Source organism: Zootoca vivipara, chromosome 15 (genome assembly GCF_965207765.1).
Source record: "Zootoca vivipara chromosome 15, rZooViv2.hap1.1, whole genome shotgun sequence".
NCBI classification, from domain to species: Eukaryota; Metazoa; Chordata; class Lepidosauria; order Squamata; family Lacertidae; genus Zootoca; species Zootoca vivipara.
Window position 1 is genome coordinate 12,485,613 of NC_142598.1, and position 12,459 is coordinate 12,498,071.

The window sequence follows — 12,459 nt, forward strand, 5'->3', positions numbered from 1 at the left end:
GCCCTCTGCCTGGTTCCCTGTAGCTTTGCTTCTTGCAGTGAGGGAACAGCCAGAAGGCCCTCGGCGCTGGATCTCAGTGTCCGGGCAGAACTATGGGGGTGGAGACGCTCCTTCAGGTACATTAGACCAAGGCCGTTTAGGGCTTTAAAGGTCAGCACCAACACTTTGAATTGTGCTCGGAAACGTACTGGGAGCCAATGTAGATCTCTTAGGACCGGTGTTATGTGGTCTCGGCGGCCGCTCCCAGTCACCAGTCTAGCTGCCGCATTCTGAATTAATTGCAGTTTCCGGGTCACCTTCAAAGGTAGCCCCACGTAGAGCGCATTGCAGTAGTCCAAGCGGGAGATAACCAGAGCATGCACCACTCTGGCGAGACAGTCTGTGGGCAGGTAGGGTCACAGCCTGCATACCAGATGGAGCTGGTAGACAGCCACCCTGGACACAGAATTAACCTGTGCCTCCATGGACAGCTGTGAGTCCAAAATAACTCCCAGGCTGCGCACCTGGTCCTTCAAGGGCACAGTTATCCCATTCAGGACCAGGGAGTCCTCCACACCTGCCCGCCTCCTGTCCCCCAAAAACAGTACTTCTGTCTTGTCAGGATTCAACCTCAATCTGTTAGCCGCCATCTATCCTCCAATATAAACTCAGTACTGATAAATAAAGAATAATAATGATAAAAAGTCTGCCCTCCCTGATTTTGAATCGGGGAAGAATTTGGGATACAACCAGGAGAAAATGTACATAGATAGACTAAGTCTGCAATGCACCAAAAGCACTGAAGGGATGTTGTGCCGTCCAAACCACACCTGATGTTGGGACTTACACTTGAGTAAACATACAAAGAGTAAGGCTGCAACCCTAAATCCACTTACCGTATTTTTCTGTGTTTAAGACGCCCCTATGTGTAGAAGAGTCCCCTATTTTGGGGGACTCCAAATTAAGAAAACACCCCTCAGCACTACCCGTGTATAAGACAAGCCCCAATTTTAAACCTGATAATTTTTTTTGGTATATAAAAAAAACCTATACAAGGGGAAAATACGGTACAGTGGTACCTCAGGTTACAAACACCTCAGGTTACACACACTTCGGGTTACAGACTCCGCTAACCTGGAAGTAGTACCTCGGGTTAAGAACATTACCTCAGGATGAGAACAGAAATCGTGTGCTGCTGGAGCAGCGGCAGCGGGAGGCCCCATTAGCTAAAGTGGTACCTCAGGTTAAGAATGCTTTCAGGTTAAGAACGGACCTCTGGAATGAATTAAGTTTGTAACCAGAGGTACCACTGTATGTGGGAGCAAGACCCATTCATTCAATGGGATTAACCTCTGAATAGACATGTTGAGGACTGTGCTGTAACGATGTACCTGCCATATACATTAATTAAACAACAGCTATTTGCTGTGTTGGATGGTGCAACTTTGGTGGAATCTACACACATATAAAAAACGCTGTGAAAATGCTTTTTTAAAAAAAAGTTTTGAAGAATATATTGAATTTGGCATAGCTCACTGTTGCCGCCTGGTGTGACATTTGTATATTGCACTTTACAACACATTTAAACATTTTATTTGCAGCTGTCTAGCAGAGTCCTATATGGGCAAAGACTAACCTGAGTGTAAGCCCCACTGAGTTCAGTAGGACTTACCTCTGAGTAGACATGGTTAGAGTCAGGAAGATGGACCTTATATTCCTAGCTTTATAGATGTGGACTTCAAGGAAACAGTTCTGAACATGCTCAGAACAAACATATGATTCTACTAGAGGCTGGTGGTGGGGTGGTGGGCATAGCTGCCAAGTACCCCGTTTCCCCCAGGAAACCCCTGTTTTTACTTACCTTTTCCCGGTGGTCCCCCGTATCACTTTGTCTCCCATTTTTCTCCGTTATTTTCTCCTGCCGGCGGCCATTTTTTCCTTTCTGATTTGCCCTTCTATGGGCACCAAAAATGGCCGTCGCCGGCTTCAAAAGTCGCATCTACGCATGTCCGGAAGTGCATAGACGCGACTTCCGGTGTCGGCGGTGGCCATTTTTGGTGCCCATAGATGGGCGGAGCGACACCGGGGTTACGTCGACGCAACTTCAGATGTCACACGGCTGCTGGTCCCGGATTCTGCAGTCCGGGACTTGGAAGGTAAGGTGGTGGGCGTTCCTGGATTACCCTCATGACAACAGGAGGGAGTGGGAACCTATACAACCCGGGCTGGTTATGCAGCAATATAACAATTTCATATGGTTTAATGGCTGGAGACAGATGGGAGTAACCTAACTGCCATAGCAGTAGTTTTGGATTGGGATTGGCTGAATGATGCAGAGAGCTAATTGGCCAGAGAAGATTGTGCGGCTTTGAGATTTGGGGGTGGGAGTTTGAGAGCTGCATATTTGTTTGTTTGTTTTTTTAAAAAAGCTTGACCTTCATTTTGGCAAAGCTCTTCCCCAGTAGCCCCGCTTGAAGAACCTTCCGCTGCTCCAGTGTGGTCATGACATTCAGAATGAACGAGATCTCTTTAATGTGAGGGAATGCTCTGTGTGTGCACCAAAGCCCTTGGTTTTTGCAAAGAAACTGCTCTACTTGGAAGGACCTCTGAACGGTGCTTCCAAAGAAATCAAGATGAAAAATCAACTTAATTTGGGCGGTTAGTCTAATGCAGAGTAAACTGGCTTTTAATTCGCTGTGTAAGACTTGATTTGTGGAGAAGAACATGACAGCAGGACTACTGAACTTCTTAGGAAACCAGGGCTTGGCTCTTCCAGCTGTAAACTAGCCTGAAACCTCTGGCTGGTTGACTCTGCACATGCCACCAACTTCTGGGACAAGTCGGGACTCACTTAGCTGCAGAACAAAATTTGTACTCAAGTGGAAGATTGATTACAGCCCATTCTAAACAGCTGCACTTTTCATTCTGCCTTTAATTAACCCCAAGTTTTACTTAATTCCTAAAATAACTTCCTGGGGAATATGGTAATTTTGACATATAACCGTGCCCAACAAGATTCTTCACCTGTTCAAGTTAATGAGTTTCATTTTTATGGAAGAAGTTCATCAAATGTCAGGCATTTAAGGCCTTGGTCTTGCCCAATCTCTTCTGAGTCACATAGGTTTGTTTTTTTTAGGCATTCCCCTGGTCAAGTTACTCTAGCTCACATATTATAAGTAATCCATGTCTGTAACGGAAAGAAGAGCTGGATGGTTCAGGATATGGTGATAATTGAATAATATTCAAAACAGAGGGCAAATCCAAGCTGGAGGTTTGAGCTATTTATTTCCTTAAATTTATATCCCACTACCTTCTTCCATCATTTAGCCCAAGCTGACATACCCGAGGTTCCCAAGCAGACCTAGACCTCCAACTAACAATCATGGTGTGTGACTAGGCCTCACCCCCTCTCTTCAGCAAGGGGGAGCATTTTTTTCACAAGGAACTTCTGCCCTCATACTGAAGACCTAGGTCAGGCACTGAGACCCATTGCTACTCCATTAAAGTCCCCACCCTTCAACCGTTAACCTTCAAGAATCCTTCAGGAACACAGCAATTAGCCTCAAAAAAATGTTCCAATGGCTCACCAAACCAGTTGATTCCATTTGGAGGCAATCTGGAGTAGCCATCCTGGATGTACGGTAAGTCATGCAGAAGGCAAAGAAATATGATTTATTCAACACCATTGCCACCACTTCATGTTCTGTTTCTGTTAATTGGTTCTCATGGGAAACTTACAGATTCTTGCTTCGCACAATTAACTCAAGGCAGTGTCAGTTTACTCTTGGCAGAAAGCCAAGGTCTGCCTGGCCTGGCAACAGCTCTCTGATTGGTTAATGACCAGCACTGAACTCTGTTATCTAGGAATGCTAGCACAGTTGTTTCTGGTTGGGTGTTAGGAGTAGGAGTGCTGCGTATGGTTGAAGAGAGAGAGACAGAGAGGATTTATTTTGCTTTGCTTTGTATGCAGAAACTCTGCTGGTTTTATTTTCTTTTAATAAATCCTGTAAATAGTTATTCTGCGTCTAGCCGACTAGTCATTTCCACCTCAACTAGCTTCTGCGCTGTGCAGGAAAACTCTGCTACGTTTGGGCTAAAGCCACTAGAGCTATGCTTGACACTTCAAAATTCTAAGATTTCAAAGGTCTGAAAACAAGGTTTTGGTTTCACTCATCTACTGCCACAATTCAAGCCGTGTACCAGCCTGCTTCATGATACCAGCCAAAGAGCCAGGCATCTCTAAAAGGCAAGAGGGGAGGGTACCACAGCATGTGACCCTTTTGAATTGCTTAACCTCTTACTGCTGACGTGTCGTGCGGTCACAAAACTTTGAGGGGGTGGCCCTTTTATTGACAATTGGGGGTGCTGGGACCCCCCCCCCAGCCCCCTACGTAGTGCGCCTGCCTCAGGAAGATAGTTCCAGGCTCTCAGCGTTGGTAAAAGCCCCCCTAATGGTTGCAGACAGTGTTGGAAATATGATAAAGCACACTAGGAGGTGGAAAATGCTGATTTAGAGTGAGGGCAAAGAAATTGTCTATAAACCATGAAGTCAGCGTGTTCACTACATAGTAGCTGATTGGCTGAGGTCTCCAATGGAAATCTTATAGCAAAAGGAGGGTGAAGGGCACACAACTGCAGAAGCGACCTTAAATAACATGAAGATAATCACAAGGGAAAACAGCCACATCATCTCCTCTCATCAGAAACCATTTGTTTCAAGTGGGCCTGCTCTGAGGTAAAGCTGCGGTCTGAGAATTGCAACCCGACTATTCCAACGCTGTCGGTTTTTGTGAACACCAAGATGGGTATGTCATATAACTTTCCATAATTTATGTTGGATGGGAAATTATGCAAAGGAATTTTGCTTCCAGGTTTTTTTGTTTTGTTTTTGTTTTGAGGAATATGGTTTGCATTAATTCTTGGATTATGATTCTGTGTGAATAACAGACTGTCAGATATGTCAATCTGCGCCAAAAAGCTCCAACTGCAACGTTCAATTGAGCATTCATGCATGCTGTATTTATTTATGATACAAAAGCCTATCAAAGGTTGATCAATGACTCGTCAATGTCCTTTACATCCTATATAATAATGTCCATGTTGTCCCTGCGTCCAGATGTCCCGTGTGTCCCTGGGTCACTGCGCATGTGCCCCAGGGATACAGGGATTGGACAGCAGAGACTGCGCGCGCGCACTCTCCCCCCACTCTGCCTCCTCCAACCGCCGCTCCCGCCGGGGTGGAGGCCGGCGAAGGCCTCCTCACAACCCTCCCTGGCCGTGAGGAGCGGCGGTTGGAGGAGGCGGGGGGGGGAGAGTGCGCGCGTCCTTCCTGTCGGCGGCTGGGGGAGAGGAAGGAAGGAGGAGAAAGCGCCGCTTTCTCCTCCTCCGTTCCTGTCCCCCTGCCGCCGACAGCAAGGACGGGTCCCAGGGTTCGGAGAAGCGCTGCGCAAGCGCTTCTCCGAACCCTGGGATGTCTGCTTCCTGTCGGCGGCTGCGGGAGAGGAACGGAGAAGGAGAAAGCAGCGCTTTCTCCTCCTCCGTTCCTGTCCCCCTGCCGCCGACAGCAAGGACGGGTCCCAGGGTTCGGAGAAGCGCTGCGCAAGCGCTTCTCCGAACCATGGGATGTCTGCTTCCTGTCGGCGGCTGCGGGAGAGGAACGGAGGAGGAGAAAGCAGCGCTTTCTCCTCCTTCGTTCCTGTCCCCCTGCCGCCGATAGCAAGGACAGGTCCCAGGGTTCAGAGAAGCGCTGTGCAAGCGCTTCTCCGAACTCTGGGATGTCTGCTTCCTGTCGGTGGCTGCAGGAGAGGAACGGAGGAGGAGAAAGCAGCGCTTTCTCCTCCTTCGTTCCTGTCCCCCTGCCGCTGACAGCAAGGACAGGTCCCAGGGTTCGAAGAAGCGCTGCGCAAGCGCTTCTCCGAACCCTGGGAGTTCTGCTTCCTGTCGGCGGCTGCGGGAGAGGAACGGAGGAGGAGAAAGCAGCGCTTTCTCCTCCTCCGTTCCTGTCCCCCTGCCGCCGACAACAATGACAGGTCCCAGGGTTCGGAGAAGCGCTGTGCAAGCGCTTCTCCGAACCCTGGGAGGTGTCCTTGCTGTCGGCGGCTGCGGGAGAGGAACGGAGGAGGAGAAAGCAGCGCTTTCTCCTCCTCCGTTCCTGTCCCCTTGCCGCTGACAGCAATGACAGGTCCCAGGGTTCGGAGAAGCGCTGCGCAAGCGCTTCTCCGAACCCCAGGATGTTCTAGAGCCCGTTATTGAACGGGCTGAAATACACTAGTAAGAGAATAATTACCTTGCTGGGTTAGATCAAATTTTGCACATGGATCATCCCTGTCCAGTCACAGGCTTCTGAGAAGCCCACACAGAGAGCATGAAGGCAACAATTCTGGTCTCTTTCTGCCCATCTTTCCCTCAGAGATATACAGCGGTACCTTGGTTTACAAACACAATTGGTTCCGGAAGTCTGTACTTAACCTGAAGCGTACTTAACCTGAAGTGAACTTTCCATTGAAAGTAATGGAAAGTGGATTAATCTGTTCCGGATGGGTCCGCGGAGTACTCAACCTGAAGCGTACTTAACCTGAAGTGAACTTTCCCATTGAAAGTAATGGAAAGTGGATTAATCTATTCCAGACAGGTCCGCGGAGTACTTAAACTGAAAATACTCAAACCGAGGCATACTTAAACCGAGGTATGACTGTAGTGCTTCTAAACATGTAGGTTCCAGTGATAGCTATTGTGAGACTTCTCTTCCACCAATTTGTGGATCTTTTGGTCTAGCCCATTCCCATCCACATGGGCCAACTTTTACAGGGCCCACTTACCTGTCAGGCATAGGGTTGCAAGACTCAATAGTGGACAGGACTTCTGTGCCTTTAATTGCCCTGCTCTCTTTTGAGTCTGGAAACCTTAAAGAGAAACCAGCAGACCCTTTGCTTGGAAATTAAACAAAGGGTCGGCTAGTTTCTCTTTAAGGTTTCCAGACTCAAAAGAGAGCAGGGCAATTAAAGGCACAGAAGTCCTGTCCACTATTGAGTCTGGCAACCCTAGCCAGGCACTTGGGAACCATAGTCTTTGCCAGCAAAATGCCAAGTATATGTCTAGCAATGCTGCCTTCTGCAGGGAATGGCTGCGTGCTTGGTTCCCCGCATCTTATTGTTGTACACCAGCTGATGGATGGTGACTTCAACCGCATTCTCTACAGGGATTGGCTGTGTGATCGAGTTTATATTGGGCAGGGTGCTCCTCAAGGTAATTGGTCCAAGCCAGGTTTGTTGAGCCTAGAAACTCAATCTGTAGTCAATGCAGCTGGAAACTGCAGGAGGCAGTTTCCACGAATCTGTTGCAGCTGTGGGCAGCACACATAAGTATTTTGCAATATCCTATGTGTGAACAGACATTTGAAAATGCCTACTATGCATCCCTGGCAGCAGAAAAAGAAAGATAAATTGAAATGGCTAGACTCCCCAGCTAGGGAAATTGATGATCTGGAGACAATTTTCAAGTTTGCCCAGAACAATAAAAGTCTCCTACAGTTTTTAATCAACTCAGGAGATAAACACCATAAACGTTTGTCTAGCCAAACAGAATTTATGCTCAGCAGGCACAACAAAATTACTACGAATGGAGTGACATTGTGGATGAACACTTCGTCAGGAGACTCAGTACAGAAGGAATTAATAATTCTATTTCTCTCCTGGGGGGGGTGGGGTGGAATGGGAGGTTTGCTGTCCTCAGCTTTGTAAACCGACTGTTCAAGCACATCTATCAAATTCCACATAAACCAACCTGCCTTCCAATACTTTACCTTCAGAGCAAGTGTTATTTGTGGGCTAAGACATCCCAATAAAAAAGATTAAGTGGGCTATGAACACAGCTTGACAGGCAGAGGCAGAAGAGGCAGAAGTTCAAAGGAGATTGCTGTAACCACTGATCAGCTAATTACTGTTTACAGTAACCTCCATTGAAGATGCTCCAATTGGTGCAGGGAGCGTGCCTTCAAAAAGGTCCCATGTCATCTTCTCTGCACCTTCAAACCAGCTCCCAGCAACTGCAGACAGCTGATTGTCACTTACAAGGAACCCCTTTGAAGTCTCTGAAGAGGGGAACCTGCCCTTAAGAGCAGAGCATGTTGCCCTCTGCTGAGAAACCAGTTTGTATTCAAGGTGCTTCCTCATTGAAGTGCAGAGTGTTTGAGGACCGGGACGTTCGCAGGGAAACCAAAATGCTTGTTTACAAAGCTATTGTACTACCAACCTTACTATATGCTTGTGAAACATGGACCACTTATAAACGCCATCTCCAACTCCTTGAAAGATGCCACCAACGGTGTCTCCGAAAAATTTTACACATCACTTGGGAAGACAGGCGAACTAATATCAGTGTACTTAGGTTAAATGTCCTGGAATTGGAGGTATTGTTGGGAAGGTACAGGGGAGTCCCATATGCCCAGAGATTTTGTCATTGTGCCCTGGGAGTGGTTGAGTCAACTGAACATATTCTTTTGATCTGCCCATTCTATGCAGATCTTAGACAAAAACTCATAGCTCCACTCCTAGGCCAACTTAGCGCTGTAGCCAGAGAAAGACAGGTTTTGTTTCTGCTGAACAAGTTTACTGGAACAACAGCCTCCTTGGTGGCCAAATTTCTTTTTCTGGCCCTTAAGCGTCGTAAAGTCAAAATTGACAGCATTGACATGGGTCTAAATGTATAGCCTACTTCTTATTGTCGGTTTAAGTGTTAAGTTCCTTTATATGTTTTAATTTTTGTATGGATAAATGTTTATTTCTGACTGACAGTCAAATAAAATCTGATTGAATATCAGTGTACTGGAAGAAGCAAAGATCACCGGTGTTGAAGCAATGATTCTTCAACATCAACTTCGTTGGACTGGTCATGTTGTGCGGATGCCTGATGATCGTCTTCCAAAGCAACTACTCTATTCCGAACTTAAAAACGGAAAGCATAATGCTGGTGGTCAACAAAAGAGGTTTAAAGACTGTCTCAAGGGAAATCTTTAAAAATGTAGTATAAACACTGACAACTGGGAAACACTGGCCTGCGAGCGCTCCAGTTGGAGAACAGCCTTTACCAAAGGTGTCATGGGCTTTGAAGAAACTCGATCTCAGGACGCAAGGGAGAAACATGCTAAGAGGAAGGCACGCTTGGCAAATCCACACCGTGATCAACTCCCGCCTGGAAACCAGTGTCCCCACTGTGGAAGGATGTGTGGATCCAGAATTGGCCTCCGCAGTCACTTACGGACCCATTGTTAAAACCGTGTTTATGGAAGACAATCTTATTGGCTACGAAGGATCACCAAAGAAGAAGAAGAAGCTTCCTCAAGTGACTTGAATACAAACTGCTTTCCTAGAAAAAATTGGGGGGGGGGGATGCTCCATTTTTAAAGGGAATGAGAAGGTGATTGTGTGTTGAATTACAAAGGACCGGGTGGGACCTTTGCTGTTTTTATAAAACTATATCAGGTCACCTCTTACCTCTTCTGTAAACTAAAATGTCCCAGGCGCTTCACACCTGCATAACATACTTGTTTCATCTGCTTGGTCATTTTAGTTGCCCTCTTCTAAACCTTTTCCAGTTCCACAATATCCTTTATGAGGTTACCAGAACTGTACGTAGTATTCCAAATGCAGTCACACCATCAATATGTGATAAATGAATTACAACAACAGATGTAATTTTTATTTTCAATTCCTTTCCGAATGTTTTATTTTCAATTCCTTTCCAAATAATCACTGACATGGGAATTTGCCTTTTTCATAGCTGCCACACATTGGGTCAACGTCTTCAATGAGCTAACCACTATCACCCCAAGGTCCTGGTCAGTCACTGCCAGTTCAGACCAGTTGTTCAGTCATAAGTGTTGTGTGGGTTATTTCCCTGTGTTTCTTTTGAACATGAATTAAGATGGCATCCAGATTGAACGCTAACTCCCACTCATTTTCCTTCTTCTGGCCAATCATTTATCTCATTCCTTAACAAATACCAGGGACTTTTAAATATGCATTTAATACGCAGGGGGATAGAAATTGCTTTGCCATATATCACAATGATGGATTGCAAAAAGCACCAGTAGGCCGGGTCCTTATCGCAAAGCATGTCTAAATGGAGAATAATCAGATGCTTGGGCCAAGGTTCCCAGGCGTGTTTCCCAAGAAAACTCCATGGCAAAGAATCAAAAGAGGGATCTTGATCATGAAAAGGAGGCCTCTTCTGGGCTTCCTCTGTGTGGTGGGCGGCCTTCCCTCCTTTCTTCATTGGCCGCTGCTATCTTTGCTAGATCAGCCTCTGAGGAAATGGCCCACCAGGCTTCAGCTGTGATTTCCAGTGTTGCGCTCCCTCCTGCTGCCCCATCGACCTCCCTTAAGAGCAGGCATCCCCAAACTTCGGCCCTCCAGATGTTTTGGACTACAGTTCCCATCATCCCTGACCGCTGGTCCTCTTAGCTAGGGATCATGGGAGTTGTAGGCCAAAACATCTGGAGGGCCGCAGTTTGGGGATGTCTGGTGTAAAACTGTTCTCTATTAGATGTCCCCCTCTGCTCTCCTGGCTTTCTCTACTTCTCCTTCTCTTCTTTAACACAGTGCCTTCCTTGTCTTCCTCTTCCTTTGGATGACTTGAAAGTTGTCCCTTTCTTCATGCATCTTCCTCTTTTCATACAGTCCCCGCCTGTGCTGTTAAGCATAGTAGTTTAATTTACTGAAAAAGTAAATGCTTGTATGCATTCCTGTGTGTTTAAATTTGATTGGTTGGTAACTGAATTCTAGAGAGTTCTCTAGTTGTTCTCATGAGATTGGATAATGCTGGTCACATGGGAGGTATCTAGTGAAGGAGAGAGTCCATTTTTATGTGAAGCGAGAGTCCACTGTGAACACTGCTAAGTTGAATAGAGCATTGGAGTGATTCTTCTCTGCTTCAAAGGGAGAGAGAGAGCAAAGCTGCAGGAAAAGGTAAAAGTGGAAATCTCTTATAGGAGCTGCAAGGCATGGCTTAATTGAGATACAGAAGGCTGAGTGCTGAGCTCTGGCAAGGGAGGAAAATACAGTTGTTTGGAAGTTCTTAGTAGAAACTGTAGGCCCTTGCTTGGACAAGCATGTGACTGTAAATATTATGTTTTAATTCATCTATAACTGTAAGTTTCTGCAAGTTTTTGAATGTTAAAGTCTGGATCTTGGTTTAATTTCCAAAGAAGGGTGTCAGTCATATATATGATTTGAGCGTCTTGGTTGCATTTTCGCTACGCTTACATGTTCATCTTCCACCCTCCGCCCCCTACTGTCATGGACTGGTTGGACGCAGACGGATGGTGGAAGGAACCAGCTGTGGAACCCTCAAGGGAAGAAAGCTCTGAGCCTGGGGAGTGGTGGTGGAACAATGATGGGTGGTCACAGGGAGAAGACTGGGGAGAGGAGGTGTCAGAAGCTGAAGAGGTAACAGGGCTTAGGACAGGCATCCCCAAACTTCGGCCCTCCAGGTGTTTTGTACTACAATTCCCATTTTCCCCGACCACTGGTCCTATTAACTAGGGATCATGGGAGTTGTAGGCCAAAACATCTGGAGGGCCGCAGTTTGGGGGTGCCTGGCTTAGGAGAATCTGTTGGAGGAGAGTTAGAGGAGGGAGGCCAAGAAGCAGAGATTAGTCGGGCTGGCGAAGAGTCATGGGTGTCTCCCCCTCCAGCTGCAACAAGCTCCCCTTCCCCCTGGTCTGCCAGAACCAGAAGAGGCATGAAACCCTGGAGAGGGGGGCACTTAGCAGCTGTGGGGAGGTAGGGACCTTCAGCCTCAGCAACTGCTTCATGGGGGGCGAGACCTATCAGAGATGGATTGCTGTGCTCATTAGGCATGACACTCCAATAAGTCTGAGCAGGTTATGTTTTTGAGAATAAAGAGTTAACTCCAATTTGCACAGTGTGATTTACTGCCAGCTCACGCCTGACACATACCTACCTCCTCTTCCTGCAAAAAGACTGTGTTCCCACTCATTCCAGGGCCACCTGCCTTCTGACTCAACACTCCCTTCCACCTCCTTGCCTCTCCTGGTAACTTTCCAGGGCCTCCCCCTCCTGCTTCTTCTGCTTCCCTCCCTTCCTTTTTGCCATCTCTCTTTTCCTTCCATATTTCATCTCACTCTTGGTAGTCACCACATTAGTGGTGTACATGAAATCAACAGATTGTAGAACCTTTTTCAATTTATTTATTTACTTACTTACTTACTTACTTAAAATGTTTAGAAAATGCCTTGCTTCCTGACAATAGACCTCCATGTTAGCTGACAATAAGTACTACCGGTATTAAATAAACATAATTATATTGATTACATTAATTATAGTATACATCAGTGGAGAGAAAGTATAGCCCAATAATTCATTGAACAGGAAAATCTAGTTTTACGTTCTTTTGTTGTCCCAAATTAAAAAAAAAACTTGTTGACCACATACACACACAAATATATGTATATTTGCAGGA